Genomic DNA, 20,706 nt, shown 5'->3' with positions numbered 1-20,706 from the left:
CCGGGACGGGTGGGTAAAGAGTTGGACCTGGGTACCCATCACATTACCCGGACCCGCTTTGATCACATGACTAATAAATGAAGAATTAATTGAATGTGTTTGTTAGTATATTATTAAGGAGATTGTTGTTTGAGATTGTGGACAAAACTTACACTGAAAACTCACAAGGTGTCAACTGTCGGCAGCTAAGAATGTGAGGTGTAACATGGGTTGCAAGTACGCCAAGTAGTTAATTGTTTACATGTAAAAGACTCAGAAACGCAGACATCCGCCACAAATATGTGTCTACATACCTTATTCAATATTATCCAGCTAACAGGTTCAACATGCCACATAAAAAGACTCATTCATTATTAAAATGACTAAACCATGATGCGTGGATATTTTTGCCTCGCTCGAGGTAAGCGAAATAATTTATGAATGACCTTTGATGTATTACAAGGCAAATCTTATGGATAACAACTTCTTGATTTATTTTTCCACAACGTTTCTGGGCTAGTTCGTGTCCCTTCATCAGGTGGATAATGATCATAGTGAACAGTACAGTATATACATGTAGTTGACATTCTTCACACGTTCAGTATAATTTGTCCAAATCTGAAGTTAAGTGAAAAAACACTATCTGTAAAAGTTCCGGTAAGATATAAAGGCTGGAAGAAGCCATCTTAATGAACACCAACTGTGCTCCCCCTCCTACTGTCCTGTTTCTTTGTGAATACGAATTAATGCTATGATTGGCAAATCCAAAATTTGGCCAAGACATTTAACATAAGCTTCAGGTACATCGATGACCTGAAATCGTCCCATAATCATCAAACGGCTCTGAAATGGCTCAGACGTATCAACAATAACACAGCGCTGTTTGTAGTTAAAACATATATATTTCATTCTATACATCTGACGTATTTTATCTGGTAAATATTAAACAACCATGGCACAGTAGTAGTCTTACTGACACAATGTCACGTGATTTGTCTGTTTTATATCTTCGAAGGAAATTTACATTCAATCGAAATTTCAATCCAGGTACTGTCATCAACTCACATGTAGGCCATGCGACATCAAAATTGTTCACAAAATAAAACTGAAGCTTTGCACGTGACAAGGAGGTTATCTGATTCACTTCTGGATTCTACAACTAAGCCATACATAGGCTGAAACGAACTTGTAGATACAATGACATAATCCTGCCTGATAACGGTGTTCTTAGCTACACTGATGCACGAGATTCACGAAAGTTGTAGGTCAAATACAAGCTTATTAAAAAGGTTTATGGAAGACATGCCATGTTTTTTGAGGACTTTTCTAAATTGAACTCATCAGTGAGAAAAGTGATGTCAGGGTGAAATTCCCTTTCATAATTTGTGTGATGTGTCCCTGTGTTTTCCTAGGTGAATGACTGACTTGTCTGTCCACGTGGAGGGTTCAAATGATGGAGCAGGGCATGCTCCACCTGGTGTCGTTATTCAACACTCCTCAAACAGGACGATCGTAAAGAGGACTTTGCTTTAAGCAAGGATTTCCTCTGGCTGTGGAAATGGTTTTATCTATGCTATTTAGCTGATAGTTGAACTGTATAACATTAATAATGTGTCAAGATTATAAGTAAGCTTTACATAAATACAGTTTCAATGGAAATATATATTTTGGTAAATATCTCGTCATAAGAGGCGCCTGTGTTCCAGCACGACCGAGGTCCTCAAGAATAGCTAACAGTGGTATAGTTTCCTTATACCTCACTGATGAGGGTCTTGTGCCAGGTTGCATCTACGAACACAGGGAAACCTCCTTAATCCCAATGGCTCTGGAATCGCTCTGATATACAATGTTCTGGAATAACCAGTCTTTGACAAGGCGGTATATTACATGTCTTAACAAGCCTCCTCGAAAGGAAGGCTTTCTAGTAACACGGGTGCCCGGTTTAACGAGGTCTCAGTTTTGCCACCTCTGTGCGACATATCAACAATAACACAGCACTGTTTGCAGTTATAACATATTTATTTCATACTATATATCTTTACTATACATCAAATGGAATTATTATTATTATGTATTTTATCTGGTCAGTATATGACTTCACAACCATGGCACAGTAGTAGCCTTACTGACACAATGTCACGTGATGTGTCTGTAGTGTCTGTGCAAGCCAACCATCAGTTGACACGTCATCACTTCTTGCCTCCAGGCGTGCCCCCACCATACTGGGAGTGGTTTGGGTTGAGCTGATTGGAGTGGTTGTTGAGGTCCGATCTTGTACCTGCCCCAGGGTAACTGCTGGACCCCCCACCATACTGGGGGTTATTTGGGTTCATCTGGTTGGAGTGGTTGCCAAGGTCAGCTTTTGTTCCAGTTCCGGAGTACCCTTTGCTGCCACTTCTGTCAGACATTTTGCTGTAAAAATATGTATCGTTACTTAGCTACAAGGAAACTCATTGGTGTGTCAGAGTCGTGGGGACTCCTACTTGTGGTCGCTATGGTTTCCAGACACAAACGTGGCAAGAACTGGTCATCACAGTTGTTTTAAAGTTTTTAATTTTTTAAACAATTCACGAGAAACAAAAAAAGAGAAGTTATTTTCCATTCTGTTTAGTATTCGACCTCATTTTCCCAACATTTCCAGTTTGTAAACAATTATAGCCAGTGTCTTGAGTGTACTAAATATAGCATGTGTATGCATATATGTGTTAGTGCGAGTGTGTTAGTGTGTGTGTGCGTGTATGTTGTGCGAGTGTGTGTACGTGTTTGTGCATGCATAACATAACATGCATAACGATTAAATCACCAGGACCCACAGCGAACGTGTGTTAAGCCCATTTCTGGTGTCCCCCGCCGTGATATTGCTGGAATATTGCTAAAAGCTGCGTAAAACTAAACTCAGGCAGTCAGTCACAGCGAACGTAGTAGCCTACTATATTATCATTAAACTGTACACATATACCAAACGTGCAGGCTAAAGGGACTAGATGGAGCTGTCTCCACATCATAGGCGGTAGCATGAAGAACTATTAATGAAGATGTTGTTAGCAAGAGTCTCAACGCCTACGTGTGAAGTGTTGTGTTGTTGCTGTAGGAGTGATAGTATTTCTGTCACACCTGACACTAAGCCTCACAATGAACGCTGGTGTGAATATTACGACAGACATTTACCTTTGTCCCTAACTTACCCAGCTTCCCATACAATAGTAAACCCTCTAAGCGCCCCAGAAGCATATGGACAGCGCCACTTTTACAATTACCTTCAATAAGTATCAATGTGGAAAACTTGTCTATCCAACACTTAACACTTAACACGTTCAGCTCCCAAACATCTTTAGACCTTAAAGCTTGTAAATTAAGGGACACGGAAGGTGGCTTGTGTTGAGGATGTGTGGCAACTAGTCCGGCCTGACGCCGATGAAACTGTGTGAGCCCGGCTACCCAGCTTAACATGGCTACCCAACCTGGACACATGAAGTTGAGTCCCAGCCGGCCAGTCATCCCAGGTCGGTAAACATTCCCGGAGTGCCGAGCGCCAGGCATAGCAACCACAAAACGGTACACGTATATTTGCTGTGCTGTTGATTGAATAACCTGGAAAAGAAACAGATCGGTAATTAGGTCATAGTGTACCTGTTTGCAGAAGTGTTCCGTCTGTTCCAGAGTTAGATACTGTCGTATGTTGTGCAGGTATAGCGCCAAGTGTTCGTCCAAGCGTCTCTGTTGCGTGTCTGTCTGAGAATGCCCAACGGACACTTTATATATAACCAGCCAATTTGTTTCTGAGAATTTACACGCCAGTCAACTGTACTTGCATTCGACGAATGGTCATTTCCATTTCCATATATGGGCATGTGTTATCTTTAATTCCTGTAAACCTTGAAACAGTAATACTCGTAATGTGGTAAAAACCAAGCCTGTTGCTGAATCCCACAACATCGTGTGGCATTGCACAGGTAGAGATTAGTTACGAGCTGAACATGGTGAAATGTCAGCTCTGTATATTAACCTGACCTTTACACATAACACATATCATCAAATACATAGAAGCCACGAGTGGTAACGAGAGACTATATAGACAGATTTGATCTAACCATGTTACAACATACTACATTTTACAGGAATTATAAATAGCTATATTACAAAATATAACGAAATTTTACAACATATTACACATTTTAAAAAATACATACACATTTATACAAGTACATTATAAATTTATTAAAGATGTAGACGCTGAATCAGAGTCACAGGTGATTAGCCAGGTGCTAAAATAACACCCAATAACTTCAAAGCATACCGCTTGTCGACGTCCTGAGCCTTATAAAAAATCCTGAGCCGACACCGACTCAACATCATATCTACTCACAATTTTATCGATAGTGCATTAGACAAAGGTATAGAAATGAGAGCTGGGTATTTTTGTGATGTAAGCAAAGCTTTTAATATTGTATGGCATGAAGGTATCATCCTAAACTTAACGCTTATGGTATCCAAGGTTATCTGAAATGGTTCGACAGTTATTTAGAAAACAGAGTTTAACAAGTAGTATTTTATGATTATCTGTGTTATGATTAACAGATTAACTTTATCTGAGTATCTTGCCTGCAAAGTGGGTACCCGGCAGGGTTGTATGGTGAGTCCTATCTTATTTACAATGTTTCTGAAGGAGCTGTCACAGATGTATGAAGCTACAAACTGAAGAGGCATATTTGTGAACACTGATATTGATAATATCACAGCTCTTATGCATGCTGATGATATTGCTAACGTTAGCTCTTCAGTTGGGAGACTGAACCAACAGCTGGACACTCCAAACATTTATGTGACCTGTATGAGATGAAAGTGAATCTGGAAAAGACAAGTGTTATAGCGTTTAGAAGAGGAGGGAAACTAAAAGAAAATGAGCGATGGTACTATAAAGGTGAAAGACTGGAAGTGGTTAACTCTTATAAGTATCTTCGAGCATGCTTCGCACCTGAACTATCCTGGAGTCTGGCCACATCGGCACTATCTCAACAAGATGAGAATGCAATGGACATGCTGCTGAGGTTTATATATAGCACACACCTTAATCATAAGGATGCACTGTATTTGTTTGACAGGATGGTGGTACCCACACTTACCTATGCAGCAGATATATGGGGTTATCAGCCAGTGTACAACACCGGGGAGATTCATATCAAATTCTGTAGAAAGCTACTGTGTTTCAGCTCAAGCTCAAACACTACAGTTATTTATGGAGAGCTTGGTAGATACCCCCTCTATGTCATGTACATGACTAAGTGCATCAAGTTCTGGCTTACTCTACTACATAAACTCTGTCAAAAAAAGAAACGCAACCCCTGTATTTTAGAGATTTTGATCTGAAGTTTTAGGACGACACGGCATTTTTATTATTTAAGACAGAAGTCTGAAATTTGGCAGAATAATAACCCAGATGGGCATGTTTAAAATTGTCCTTTCAAAAGTCATCTCACAGACACCAGTTTGTCACCAGGGGGGGCGTCTTTCTCAGTATCTCGTATGAGCACCACGCGCTGCAATCACTGCACGGCATCTCCTTGGACAAGAACGGATAAGACGCCGGATTCTTTCCTGGGGAATGGCTCTCCACTCCTCCTGCAGTGCAACGGCGAGCTGTTGCAGCGTCTGTGGCGGCGGCTGACGTTGACGTACGCGTCGATCCAGAGTATCCCACAGGTGTTCAATAGGGTTGAGGTCTGGTGATTTAGAGGGTCATGGCAAGACATTGACGTTGGAATTCTGCAGAAAGTTCATTGTTGCACGTGCAGTATGAGGCCGGGCGTTGTCCCGTTGAAAAATCTGTGTCTGTTGGTCAATAATCGGGAGAAGGTGAAGCTCTAACACGTGGTTGATGTAACGTTGGGCTGTCAGGTTCCCTGGAACGATCACCAAGTCTGATTTCTGGTTGTATGAGATGGTTCCCCAAACCATGACGCTTTCTCCGCCAAATCTGTCCACCTGTCGGACGCAGATGGGCGCAAAACGTTTATGACGTCTCCTATACAGACGCTGTCTTCCGTCGTGACGTTGCAAAGAAAACGTGATTCATCAGAAAACCAGATTCGCCTCCAGTTTTGTAAAGTCCGTATCCTTACGTTGTTGCACCACCTGAGTCGTCGGCGTCGATGTAGGGGGCGTAGTACAGGTCCAACAACTGGTCTACAGGCACGTAAACCCGCTTCTTTCAGACGGTTCCTAATCGTTTGAGCTGACACTCTCCTCAAACCTGGTATTTGTGTGGCAGTCACGGTTGGTAGGGCATGCCGATTACGCAGGTGATGGACCCGGATGTACCGATCTTGAAGGGGGGCCGTGATTCTTGGCCTTCCACTTCTCGGGCGATCGTTGGTCAAATTGAAGTTGTTGTAGCGGCTCCAAAGTCGGGATATCGTTGTTTTGTGAACATTTAGGTGCCGTGCAACAGTTCCAAAACTTTCTCCGGCTTGAACACGACCAATGGCGATATTTCGGTCGGCAGCACTCAATCGTGGCATTTTTAACACAGCTTTTCGGCGACAAATGAATGAATATAATACGGAAGCACATGGGCTTTTATACACCCCTACATTAACTGCCATTTTCATGATTTGCATGTGTTTTTTTTGTGCGAAGTCACCATGAGGGTCATTTCATGCGTTGTGACGGAATAAGCAATAAAATACACTTATGCGTACAAATGCAGTTGTTTGGATGGTAATCTTCATTAATTACGTGTATCATTTCAATACATTCGAATAAAATTTAGTTTGGAAGCAATAACTTCATTCAAACGAATTTTTCATATCTGAGGACAGGGGTTGCGTTTCTTTTTTTGACAGAGTTTATGTCAAACCGTAGATACCCTAAAGCCTGCTACAGTATGTCCATACAGCTGGATAGAGCGGGGAGGATAACCTGGGCTACTCATGTGAGGACACTGCTTGACCACCTAGGATTGAGCTACTCATGCTTACAGCAGGGTGTAGGGGATGTGACCTACTTTCTATCTCTTGTTAAACAGAAACTTACTGACAACTTCTGTCAGCAATTTCCCAGTGATTTACAGGCAAACAGCAGGCTCACACACTACAGACTCCTCAAATCGCTGTTGGGATCAGAAGAATATTTAGTACAGATCAGGGAGAAAACCCTGAGAATAGCCCTATACCGCTTTAGATGCTCAAATCATAAGCTTGCAGTTGAAACTGGGAGATGGGCGAAAACTGACAAAAATGAAAGATACTGTATCTATTGTTTACAACAAGAGGGGCAAAAAAGCATTGAGGATGAAACATATTTTATATTCATTTGTCCTCACTTGAAGAATTAAGAACTACTTATTTTCCCTGGATGAACAATCCCCTCTCAAGCATAGACAACTTCATCAAAGCAATGAATCTATATTCTTTTGAAAGCGCCAAATATATTGTAGCTGCAAGCAAGTTGAAATCTTTGATATATTTTTGTGTGTTCTACATATATGTGTGTAAAGGTATGTGTAAATGTATCATTTTCTCAGGATATATTTATGTTATAATAAAAAATATGAGTCCAGATATTTCTTCTTGCCAAATCTCCTTTATAAAGATATAAAGATATAAAGACATAAAAGAGATTAATATCTGGACTCATATTTTATATATTTATTGCTTATACACCTGCAGAAATCACTTGTTTATATATATAAACAAGCCTACTCCATTTCTGAATTACTTATAAACTAGCAAAGATATGTTACAAGGTATTAGTTTACAAGAAAACTTAACAACACAGCTTTATGCAAATCACGAAAAACAAATTCTCAAATGCATTGAAATTTAGCTGAAATGCATCCTTTTCAGAAGAGTTAAATTGTCCTATTTTCGTCCATGCCGAAATAAACCAACAACAGTGATTTAGATGTCCAAATGAAAGGTTGAAATATAATTCTGGTTTGGGACAAAGATAAACCATTGAAAGACCCTATTTTTCAAGTATTAAAATAAGAAGCAACTGTTGTAGGATGTGTAAAATTGTAAACTAATCATTCCTATGATTTCAGTCTTTTAAAACATTTTCTGCTGATTTGCATTAGTGAAAACAAGTAAAACGTGTCTTTGATATTGTTAAAAAATATTTAGGAACATCTAAAATTATCTTTATGAACATTTTTGCTTGCAAAGTAACATTTTTCCATTTTCTGTTTACACACAGCAATATCAATCGCCAAACGCAGAAATATGCAAGCAGTATTTGCATCCATTTCCCATGTAGAATGATTCTATAGGGTATAAAGAGAGCCTAGAATGCATGATATGAAACACAACTACGAGAAATATGCCACGATTAACAGCTGAAGAGAGAGAAAGAGCCATTGTAATGGTGCAGATAAGGTTGACATACAATGATGTTGCGAACGCCCTCGAATGCCATCGTATCACGGTTATAAGACGTATTCAGGGCTTCAGACAGACTGGGGTCCCCGTAGACAGACCAAGAAGTGGACGTCCACGCATCACAACGCCAGCTTTACCTTCAGTCCTCATTTCAAACAATAAACTTCCAAAACATTTAGTTAGTTTTGTAGGCCAATCACAGAATCGTCTAACAAAACAAGATCATCTGCCAAATAAAAGTAACAGATTTTCCTCTATAGTTTCAAGAACAAATATAGCCCCCAAACGGCTCTGTTTATACTCCAACACTAACGTATTTATAAAAAAATAAAAACCCAAAAAAACCTGGGCTCAACACCTGACGTTTGTACAAAATGAATCTGACCTTCTATTACCAGATTTAACACCAGCATTACCTTTGAATACACAACAATCAAAACATTAAATATCTTCCCGCCAATTCCTCTATTATGCAAAAAAATATAACAACTTTTGTCTATTTACCAAATCAACCACTTTGCGAAAATCAATAAATGACACATAAAATCGATGTTTATGTTTTCTTAGATATTCTTGGCAGACTGATTGGAGGGTAAAAATATATTATCCACTTTTGACAGAGTGATTGGAGGGTAAATATATTATCCACTTATGAGTAATTACTTCTGAAGCCAGCCTGAGATTCTTGGATTATATAATTAACTTCCATCCAACTTCTGATTCTGACTTCCAAAATTGATGTGAAGACATTACAAGGATATTCAACAAAGATATGCCTCGATAGTTTTGGGGATCAGATGATTCTCCTATTTTAAACAAGGTAATTATCATACCAGTATTCCAAATGTCTGGGAAAACACCACTGTCGAGAACAGCATTAAATATAATTTCCAAATATGGAATCAGAATAGGTGCCTTTTTAATAAATTCAGGAGGTATTCCATCTGCACCTGAGGACTAATGAGCCTTGAAGATCTTTCCTTGAGTAATTGCGTCAGATAAAGCAGGTGAATTATTGCAAATTGTACAATCTTCAATGTCATGATTTGCAATGAAATTAGCAACAGTAGTGTCAAATAAAGATTGTTCATCTAAACTTCCTGGATTGAACCCAAAAAATTATAATCGCAGCAAACGCCAAGTGTTACAGATGAAACATGATCTTTCACATGTAATAGAGATTTGATTTTACGCCGAAATACTTTACAATCCTTAGCAGCAATTGTAGATTTGATCTCACCCATAAGACGATCCTTATACCGTTGCTGTTTAACATTACAAGCGCCACGAAATACTTTTTAATGTTCAAGATACTGTGTTAAATTAAAATCCGTTTTATATCTTCGAAGGAAATTTACATTCAATCGAAATTTCAAAACAGGTACTGTCATCAACTCACATGTAGGCCATGCGACATCAAAATTGTTCACAAAATAGAACTGAAGCTTTGCACGTGACAAGGAGGTTATCTGATTCACTTCTGGATTCTACAACTAAGTCATACATAGGCTGAAACGAACTTGTAGATACAATGACATAATCCTGCCTGATAACGGTGTTCTTAGCTACACCGATGCACGAGATTCACGAAAGTTGTAGGTCACATACAAGCTTATCAAAAAGGTTAATGGAAGACATGTCATGTTTATTGAGGACTTTTCTAAATTGAACTCATCAGTGAGAAAAGTGATGTCAGGGTGAAATTCCCTTTCATAATTTTTGTCATGTGTCCCTGTGTTTTCCTAGGTGAATGACTGACTTGTCTGTCCACGTGGAGGGTTCAAATGATGGAGGAGGGCATGCTCCACCTGGTGTCGTTATTCAACACTCCTCAAACAGGACGATCGTAAAGAGGACTTTGCTTAAAGCGAGGATTTCCTCTGGCTGTGGAAATGGTTTTATCTATGCTATTTAGCTGATAGTTGAACTGTATAACATTAATAATGTGTCAAGATTATAAGTAAGCTTTACATAAATACAGTTTCAATGGAAATATATATTTTGGCCAACATCTCGTCATAAGAGGCGCCTGTGTTGCAGCACAACCGAGGTCCTCAAGAATAGCTAACAGTGGTATAGTTTCCTTGTAACTCACTGATGAGGGTCTTGTGCCAGGTTGCATCTACGAACACAGGGAAACCTCCTTAATCCCAATGGCTCTGGAATCGCTCTGATATACAATGTTCTGGAATAACCAGTCTTTGACAAGGCGGTATATTACATGTCTTCACAAGCCTCCTCGAAAGGAAGACTTTCTAGTAACACGGGTGCCCGGTTTAACGAGGTCTCAGTTTTGCCACCTCTGTCCGACATATCAACAATAACACAGCACTGTTTGCAGTTATAACATATTTATTTCATACTATATATCTTTACTATACATCAAATGGAAGTATTATTATTATGTATTTTATCTGGTCAGTATATGACTTCACAACCATGGCACAGTAGTAGCCTTACTGACACAATGTCACGTGATGTGTCTGTAGTGTCTGTGCAAGCCAACCATCAGTTGACACGTCATCACTTCTTGCCTCCAGGCGTGCCCCCACCATACTGGGAGTGGTTTGGGTTGCGCTGATTGGAGTGGTTGTTGAGGTCCGATCTTGTACCTGCCCCAGAGTAACTGCTGGACCCCCCTCGATACTCGGAGTGGTTTGGGTTCATCTGGTTGGAGTGGTTGCCAAGGTCAGCTTTTGTTCCAGTTCCGGAGTACCCTTTGCTGCCACTTCTGTCAGACATTTTGCTGTAAAAATATGTATAGTTACTTAGCTACAAGGAAACTCATTGGTGTGTCAGAGTCGTGGGGACTCCTACTTGTGGTCGCTATGGTTTCCAGACACAAACGTGGCAAGAACTGGTCATCACAGTTGTTTTAAAGTTTTTAAGCTTTTAAACAATTCATGAAAAACAAAAAAAGAGAAGTTATTTTCCATTCTGTTTAGTATTCGACCTCATTTTCCCAACATTTTCAGTTTGTAAACAATTATAGCCAGTGTCTTGAGTGTACTAAATATAGCATGTGCATGCATATATGTGTTAGTGCGAGTGTGTTAGTGTGTGTCTGTTGTGCGAGTGTGTGTACGTGTTTGTGCATGCATAACATAACATGCATAACGATTAAATCACCAGGACCCACAGCAAACGTAGTAGCCTACTATATTATCATTAAACTGTACACATATACCAAACGTGCAGGCTAAAGGGACTAGATGGAGCTGTCTCCACACCATAGGCGGTAGCATGAAGAACTATTAATGAAGATGTTGTTAGCAAGAGTCTCAACGCCTACGTGTGAAGTGTTGTGTTGTTGCTGTAAGAGTGATAGTACTTCTGTCACACCTGACACTAAGCCTCATAATGAACGCTGGTCTGAATATTACGACAGACATTTAATTTTGTCCCTAACTTACCCAGCTTCCCATACAATAGTAAACCCTCTTAGCGCCCCAGAAGCATATGGAGAGCGCCACTTTTACAATTACCTTCAATAAGTATCAATGTGGAAAACTTGTCTATCCAACACTTAACACTTAACACGTTCAGCTCCCAAACATCTTTAGACCTTAAAGCTTGTAAATTAAGGGACACGGAAGGTGGCTTGTGTTGAGGATGTGTGGCAACTAGTCCGGCCTGACGCCGATGAAACTGTGCGAGCCCGCTGCTGCTTAACATGGCTACCCAACCTGGACACATGAAGTTGAGTCCCAGCCGGCCAGTCATCCCAGGTCGGTAAACATTCCCGGAGTGCCGAGCGCCAGGCATAGCAACCACAAGTACCATTGTTTAACGTCTTTTGGAATGACCTTTCAAATAATTCAGCCACCGGCGATCTGGCCTCCAGACAGTCGCTTTATATATATCCACTGTTACGAATATGTTAAGATATATGTTGGAAATAGTACTATGATGTATCGTTGAACAACCATACACGACATAAATACTACTCCCAATAGTGTTATAGATCAGTACATGTCTGCTGTTTTCCTGTAATATATTAGGAGTCAACTGAAAACGGTACACGTATATTTGCTGTGCTGTTGATTGAATAACCTGGAAAACAAACAGATCGGTAATTAGGTCACAGTGTACCTGTTTGCAGAAGTGTTCCGTCTGTTCCAGAGTTAGATACTGTCGTATGTTGTGCAGGTATAGCGCCAAGTGTTCTTCCAAGCGTCTCTGGTGCTTGTCTGTCTGAGAATGCCCAACGGACACTTTATATATAACCAGCCAATTTGTTTCTGAGAATTTGCACGTCAGTCAACTGTATTTGCATTCGACGAATGGTCATTTCCATTTCCATATATGGGCATGTATTATCTTTAATTCCTGTAACCCTTGAAACAGTAATACTCGTAATGTGGTAAAAACCAAGCCTGTTGCTGAATCCCACAACATCGTGTGACATTGCACGGGTAGAGATAAGTTACGAGCTGAACATGGTGAAATGTCAGCTCTGTATATTAACCTGACCTTTACACATAACACAGATCATAAAATACATAGAAGCCACGAGTGGTAACGAGAGACTATATAGACAGATTTGATCTAACCATGTTACAACATACTACATTTTACAGGAATTATAAATAGTTATATTACAAAATATAACGAAAGTTTACAAAATATTACAAATTTTGTAAAAATACATACACATTTATACAAGTACATTATAAATTTATTAAAGATGTAGACGCTGAATCTGAATCATGTGCTGAAATAACACCCAATAACTTCAAAGCGTGCCGCTTGTCGATTTCCTGAGCCTTATAAAAAATCCAAAGGTCCACTTCCTGAGCCGACACCGACTCAACATCACATCTACTCACAATGTTATCGATAGTGCATTAGACAAAGGTATGGAAATGAGAGCTGGGTAGTTTTGTGATGTAAGGAAAGCTTTTAATATTGTATGGCATGAAGGTATCATCCTAAACTTAACGCTTATGGTATCCAAGGTTATCTGAAATGGTTCGACAGTTATTTAGAAAACAGAGTTTAAAAAGTAGGAATTTTATGATTATCTGTGTTATGATTAACAGATTAACTTTATCTGAGTATCTTGCCTGCAAAGTGGGTACCCGGCAGGGTTGTATGGTGAGTCCTATCTTATTTACAATGTTTCTGAAGGAGCTGTCACAGATGTATGAAGCTACAAACTGCAGAGGCATATTTGTGAACAATGATATTGATAATATCACAGCTCTTATGTATGCTGATGATATTGCTAACGTTAGCTCTTCAGTTGGGAGACTGAACCAACAGCTGGACACTCCAAACATTTATGTGACCTGTATGAGATGAAAGTGAATCTGGAAAAGACAAGTGTTATAGCGTTTAGAAGAGGAGGGAAACTAAAAGAAAATGAGCGATGGTACTATAAAGGTGAAAGACTGGAAGTGGTTAACTCTTATAAGTATCTTGGAGCATGCTTCGCACCTGAACTATCCTGGAGTCTGGCCACATCAGCACTATCTCAACAAGATGAGAATGCAATGGACATGCTGCTGAGGTTTATATATAGCACACACCTTAATCATAAGGATGCACTGTATTTGTTTGACAGGATGGTGGTACCCACACTTACCTATGCAGCAGATATATGGGGTTATCAGCCAGTGTACAACACCGGGGAGATTCATATCAAATTCTGTAGAAAGCTACTGTGTTTCAGCTCAAGCTCAAACACTACAGTTATTTATGGAGAGCTTGGTAGATACCCCCTTCTATGTCTTGTACATGACTAAGTGCATCAAGTTCTGGCTAACTCTACTACATATGCCAAACCGTAGATACCCTAAAGCCTGCTACAGTATGTCGGTACAGCTGGATAGAGTGGGGAGGATAACCTGGTCTACTCATGTGAGGACACTGCTTGACCACCTAGGATTGAGCTACTCCTGGCTACAGCAGGGTGTAGGGGATGTGACCTACTTTCTATCTCTTGTTAAACAGAGGCTTACTGACAATTTCTGTCATCAATTCTCCAGTAATTTACAGGCAAACAGCAGGCTCACACACTACAGACTCCTCAAATCGCTGTTCGGATCAGTAGAATATTTAATACAGATCAGGGAGAAAACCCTGAGAATAGCCCTATACCGCTCTAGATGCTCAAATCATAAGCTTGCAGTTGAAACTGGGAGATGGGCGAGAACTGACAAAAATGAAAGATACTGTATCTATTGTTTACAACAAGAAGGACAAAAAAATATTGAGGATGAAACATATTTTATATTCATTTGTCCTCACTTGAAGAATTAAGAACTACTTATTTACCCTGGATGAACAATCCCCTCTCAAGCATAGACAACTTCATGAATCTATATTCTTTGAAAGCGCTAAATATATTGTAGCTGCAAGCAAGTTGAGATCTTTGATATATTTTTGTGTGTTCTACATTTATGTGTGTAAAGGTATGTGTAAATGTATCATTTTCTCAGGATATATTTATGTTATAATGCCGAAATAAACCAACAACAGTGATTTAGATGTCCAAATGAAAGGTTAAAATATAATTCTGGTTTGGGACAAAGATAAACCATTTAAAGACACCATTTTTCAAGTATTAAAACAAGAAACAACTGTTGTAGAGTGTGTTAAATTTTAAATAATCATTCCTATGATTTCAGTCTTTTAAAACATTTGTTGCTGATTTGCATTAGTGAAAACAAGTAAAACGTGTCTTTGATATTGTGAAAAAATGTTTAGGAACATCTAAACTGATCTTTGTGAACATTTTTGCTTGAGCAATATCAATCGCCAAAACGCAGCAATATGCAAGCAGTATTTGCATCCATTTCCCATGTAGAATGATTCCAAGGGTATAAAGAGAGTCTAGAATGCATGACATGATACACAAGTACGAGAAATATGCCACGATTAACAGCTGAAGAGAGAGAAAGAGCCATTGTAATGGTGTAGATGGGGTCGACATACAATGCTGCTGCCAACGCCCTCGAATGCCATCGTATCACGGTTATAAGACGTATTCAGGGCTTCAGACAGACTGGGGTCCCCGTAGACAGACCAAGAAGTGGACGTCCACGCATCACAACGCCAGCTTTACCTTCAGTCCTCATTTCAAACAATAAACTTCCAAAACACTTAGTTATTTTTGTAGGCCAATCACAGAATCGTCTAACAAAACAAGATCATCTGCCAATAAAAGTAACAGATTTTCCTCTATAGTTTCAAGAACAAATATAGCCTTCAAACGGCTCTGTTTATACTCCAACACTAACGTATTTATAAAAAAACCCCGAAAAAACCCCCCAAAACTGGGCTTAACACCTGACGTTTGTACAAAATGTATCTGACCTTCTATTACCAGATTTAACACCAGCATTACCTTTGAATACATAACAATCAAAACATTAAATATCTTCCAACGAATTCCTCCATTATGCAAAAAAATATAACAACTTTTGTCTATTTACCAAATCGGCCCCAATCAATAAATCGATGTTTATGTTTTCTTAGATATTCTTGGCAGAGTGATTGGAGGGTAAAAATATATTATCCACTTTTGACAGAGTGATTGCAGGGTAAATATATTATCCACTTTTGAGTAATTACTTCTGAAGCCAGCCTGAGATTCTTGGATTATATAATTAACTTCCATCCAACTTCTGATTCTGACTTCCAAAATTGATGTGAAGACATTACAAGGATATTCAACAAAGATATGCCTCGATAGTTTTGGGGATCAGATGATTCTCCTATTTTAAACAAGGTAATTATCATACCAGTATTCCAAATGTCTGGGAAAACACCACTGTCGAGAACAGCATTAAATATAATTTCCAAATATGGAATCAGAATAGGTGCCTTTTTAATGAATTCAGGAGGTATTCCATCTGCACCTGAGGACTAATGAGCCTTGAAGATCTTTCCTTAAGTAATTGCGTCAGATAAAGCAGGTGAATTATTGCAAATTGTACAATCTTCAATGTCATGATTTGCAATGAAATTAGCAACAGTAGTGTCAAATAAAGATTGTTCATCTAAACTTCCTGGATTGAACCCAAAAAATTATAATCGAAGCAAACGCCAAGTGTTACAGATGAAACATGATCTTTCACATGTAATAGAGATTTGATTTTACGCCGAAATACTTTACAATCCTTAGCAGCAATTGTAGATTTGACCTCACCCATGAGACGATCCTTATACCGTTGTTGTTTAACATTACAAGCGCCACGAAGTACTTTTTAATGTTCAAGATACTGTGTTAAATTAAAATCCGTTTTATATCTTCGAAGGAAATTTACATTCAATCGAAATTTCAAAACAGGTACTGTCATCAACTCACATGTAGGCCATGCAACATCAAAATTGTTCACAAAATAAAACTGAAGCTTTGCACGTGACAAGGAGGTTATCTGATTCACTACTGGATTCTACAACTAAGTCATACATAGGCTGAAACGAACTTGTAGATACAATGACATAATCCTTCCTGATAACGGTGTTCGTAGCTACACTGATGCACGAGATTCACGAAAGTTGTAGGTCACATACAAGCTTATCAAAAAGGTTTATGGAGGACATGTCATGTTCACTGAAGACGTTTCTAAATTGACCTCATCAGTGAGAAAAGTGATGTCAGGTGAAATTCCGTTTCATAATTTGTGTCATGTGTCCCTGTGTTTTCCTAGGTGAATGACTGACTTGTCTGTCCACGTGGAGGGTTCAAATGATGGAGGAGGGCATGCTCCACCTGGTGTCATTATTCAACAGTCCTCAAACAGTACGATCGTAAAGAGGACTTTGCTTAAAGCGAGGATTTCCTCTGGCTGTGGAAATGGTTTTATCTATGCTATTTAGCTGATAGTTGAACTGTATAACATTAATAATGTTTCAAGATTATAAGTAAGCTTTACATAAATACAGTTTCAATAGAAATCTATATTTTGGCCAACATCTCGTCATAAGAGGCGCCTGTGTTCCAGCACGACCGAGGTCCTCAAGAATAGCTAACAGTGGTATAGTTTCCTTGTAACTCACTGATGAGGGTCTTGTGCCAGGTTGCATCTACGAACACAGGGAAACCTCCTTAATCCCAATGGCTCTGGAATCGCTCTGATATACAATGTTCTGGAATAACCAGTCTTTGACAAGGCGGTATATTACATGTCTTAACAAGCCTCCTCGAAAGGAAGACTTTCTAGTACCACGGGTGCCCGGTTTAACAAGGTCTCAGTTTTACCACCTCTGTCCGACATATCAACAATAACACAGCACTGTTTGCAGTTATAACATATTTATTTCATACTATATATCTTTACTATACATCAAATGGAATTATTATTATTATTATATTTTATCTGGTCAGTATATGACTTCACAACCATGGCACAGTAGTAGCCTTACTGACACAATGTCACGTGATGTGTCTGTAGTGTCTGTGCAAGCCAACCATCAGTTGACACGTCATCACTTCTTGCCTCCAGGCGTGCCCCCACCATACTGGGAGTGGTTTGGGTTGAGCTGATTGGAGTGGTTGTTGAGGTCCGGTCTTGTACCTGCCCCAGAGTAACTGCTGGACCCCCCCTCGATACTCGGGGTTGTTTGGGTTCATCTGGTTGGAGTGGTTGCCAAGGTCAGCTTTTGTTCCAGTTCCGGAGTACCCTTTGCTGCCACTTCTGTCAGACATTTTGCTGTAAAAATATGTATCGTTACTTAGCTACAAGGAAACTCATTGGTGTGTCAGAGTCGTGGGGACTCCTTCTTGTGGTCGCTATGGTTTCCAGACACAAACGTGGCAAGAACTAGTCATCACAGTTGTTTTAAAGTTTTTAATCTTTTAAACAATTCACGAGAAACAAAAAAAGAGAAGTTATTTTCCATTCTGTTTAGTATTCAACCTCATTTTCCCAACATTTCCAGTTTGTAAACAATTATAGCCAGTGTCTTGAGTGTACTAAATATAGCATGTGTATGCATATATGTGTTAGTGCGAGTGTGTTAGTGTATGTGTGCGTGTCTGTTGTGCAAGTGTGTGTACGTGTTTGTGCATGCATAACGCTAAAATCACCAGGGCCCACAGCGAATTCGTAGTAGCCTACTATATTATCATTAAACTGTACACATATACCAAACGTGCAGGCTAAAGGGACTAGATGGAGCTGTCTCCACATCATAGGCGGTAGCATGAAGAACTATTAATGTAGATGTTGTTAGCAAGAATATCAACGCCTACGTGTGAAGTGTTGTGTTGTTGCTGTAGGAGTGATAGTATTTCTGTCACACCTGACACTAAGCCTCACAATGAACGCTGGTGTGAATATTACGACAGACATTTACCTTTGTCCCTAACTTACCCAGCTTCCCATACAATAGTAAACCCTCTTAGCGCCCCAGAAGCATATGGAGAGCCCCACTTTTACAATTACCTTCAATAAGTATCAATGTGGAAAACTTGTCTATCCAACACTTAACACTTAACACGTTCAGCTCTCAAACATCTTTAGACCTTAAAGCTTGTAAATTAAGGGACACGGAAGGTGGCTTGTGTTGAGGATGTGTGGCTACTAGTCCGGCCTGACGCCGATGAAACTGTGCGAGCCCGCTGCTGCTTAACATGGCTACCCAACCTGGACACATGAAGTTGAGTCCCAGCCGGCCAGTCATCCCAGGTCGGTAAACATTCCCGGAGTGCCGAGCGCCAGGCATAGCAACCACAAGTACCACTGGTTAACGTCTTTTGGAATGACCTATCAAATGATTCAGCCACCGGCGATCTGGCCTCTAGACAGTCGCTTTATATATATCCACTGTTACGAATATGTTAAGATATATGTTGGAAATAGTACTACGATGTATCGTTGAACAACCATACCCGACATAAATACTTCTCCCAATAGTGTTATAGGTCAGTACATGTCTGCTGTTTTCCTGTAATATATTAGGAGTCAACTGATAACGGTACACGTATATTTGCTGCGCTGTTGATTGAATAACCTGGAATACAAACAGATCGGTAATTAGGTCATAGCGTACCTGTTTGCAGAAGTGTTCCGTCTGTTCCAAAGTTTAATACCGTCGTATGTTGTGGAAGTATAGCGCCAAGTGTTCTCCCAAGCGTCTCTGTTGTGTGTCTGTCTGAGAACGCCCAACGGACACTTTATATATAACTAGCCAACTTGTTTCTGAGAATTTACACTCTAGTCGTCATTATTTCCTTTCGACGAATGGCCATTTTCACTTCCTTATGATATAGGCATGCACTGTGTTTAATTTCCGTAATTTCAGTTTTAGTTTCAATGTTGAAAGACTGCACCCTCTATGTGATACCAGTTGTAGGCAGGCTTGCATTGTTCTGTGGGTGTAAATCTATAGGTTAAATACTGCTGACGCTGTTCACAGTCGCATTCCAGATGAGATAGTAGGTATTAGAGAGATTTTACGCAATATTTGATTTATTGGTATGTATACATGTGAATTGATCAGTAAATACGGAAGTTCAAGAGGTCTTACAGTCCCGTACACCCTTTGCAAACACCGTGTGAGAAATTTGTCGAATTATGGTTGGTCAATAGCCAAAGCAGTAGTATAGACAATGGGGCTACGGGACCAGGTCCCTCCCAAGGGCTCAATTTAGAAACAAATTCTGAGCCCTTGGGGAGTCCCTAATCCCGTAGACCCATTGTGTATACTGCTACTGAGGTGCATGCAAAATTTGATGAAAATCGGTCGAATAGTTTCTGAAATATTGACTTTTCAGTGAGCATGGGGTCGGTCGGGAAAAAGGCTCGGGTAGCCTCGGGGGGCGGTTGCTCCTCCGAGCGCTGTGGGCGGACGAATCGCAGTGCGTGTGTCTCTCTCTCGGCTTTGTGTACGGGTGGCAGGCTGTCTGGCTACATTAAGCAGAAAAATTGTCATGCAAGACTGATGAAAAAAAAATCATGAAACTATCATCACACGGTGGGTGATGTGTAAGGGAGTGTGTCGTGAGGTACGATCATCAACTCCTCTCTGACGAATGCTCTCGGCGGTCCGTCTTTCAAGTAGTACAAGGTGTCGACAAGGTCTACGTTGTACGTTTTCATATCGGATTATATCGGATTGGTTTCACGTTTTCTCCTGTCTCCCTCGTATTCTCCCGGCTGGTACAAGTACCTAACGCTGACACGATCCGGTAATGTTTTTTCTGTTTTATTGCGACCTGCTGCTGCCGACGACGATTTGACAGATTTCATTTTGATGGCTTCGACGGGTCTCTTGCCCACAAGTCTGGTGACTTCGTTGTTGATGACATCCACCACTCGCGGTAAGCGTATGACCCATTCCGTGTTTCTGTTTCTGGGATCTATTAAATCCTTCGAGTATTGGTGCGAGAACAGGC

The 20,706-nt window shown here is 40.0% G+C and overlaps 3 long non-coding RNA genes across 3 annotated transcripts; all 3 read right to left on the bottom strand.

Annotated features, from left to right (window-relative positions):
- Positions 1-1,979: 1,979 nt before the first annotated feature.
- LOC124290194 lies at positions 1,980-3,917 on the bottom strand. Its single transcript, XR_006901852.1, has 2 exons — positions 3,610-3,917; positions 1,980-2,391 (listed from the first exon to the last, which is right to left on the bottom strand). It is a non-coding gene; the product is annotated as an uncharacterized LOC124290194 (long non-coding RNA).
- A 6,774-nt stretch (positions 3,918-10,691) lies between these two features.
- LOC124290252 lies at positions 10,692-12,643 on the bottom strand. Its single transcript, XR_006901868.1, has 2 exons — positions 12,450-12,643; positions 10,692-11,103 (listed from the first exon to the last, which is right to left on the bottom strand). It is a non-coding gene; the product is annotated as an uncharacterized LOC124290252 (long non-coding RNA).
- Positions 12,644-17,605: 4,962 nt separating this feature from the next.
- Positions 17,606-19,628, bottom strand: LOC124290262. The gene is made up of 2 exons (XR_006901872.1): positions 19,362-19,628; positions 17,606-18,019 (listed from the first exon to the last, which is right to left on the bottom strand). It is a non-coding gene; the product is annotated as an uncharacterized LOC124290262 (long non-coding RNA).
- Between the last annotated feature and the right edge of the window lie 1,078 nt (positions 19,629-20,706).

This window comes from Haliotis rubra, unplaced genomic scaffold (genome assembly GCF_003918875.1).
Source record: "Haliotis rubra isolate DU_JTF1 unplaced genomic scaffold, ASM391887v1 Scf46, whole genome shotgun sequence".
Lineage (NCBI taxonomy): Eukaryota > Metazoa > Mollusca > Gastropoda > Lepetellida > Haliotidae > Haliotis > Haliotis rubra.
The sequence above is the reverse complement of the archived record's forward strand: the minus strand, read 5'-3'. Positions and strand labels throughout refer to the sequence as shown.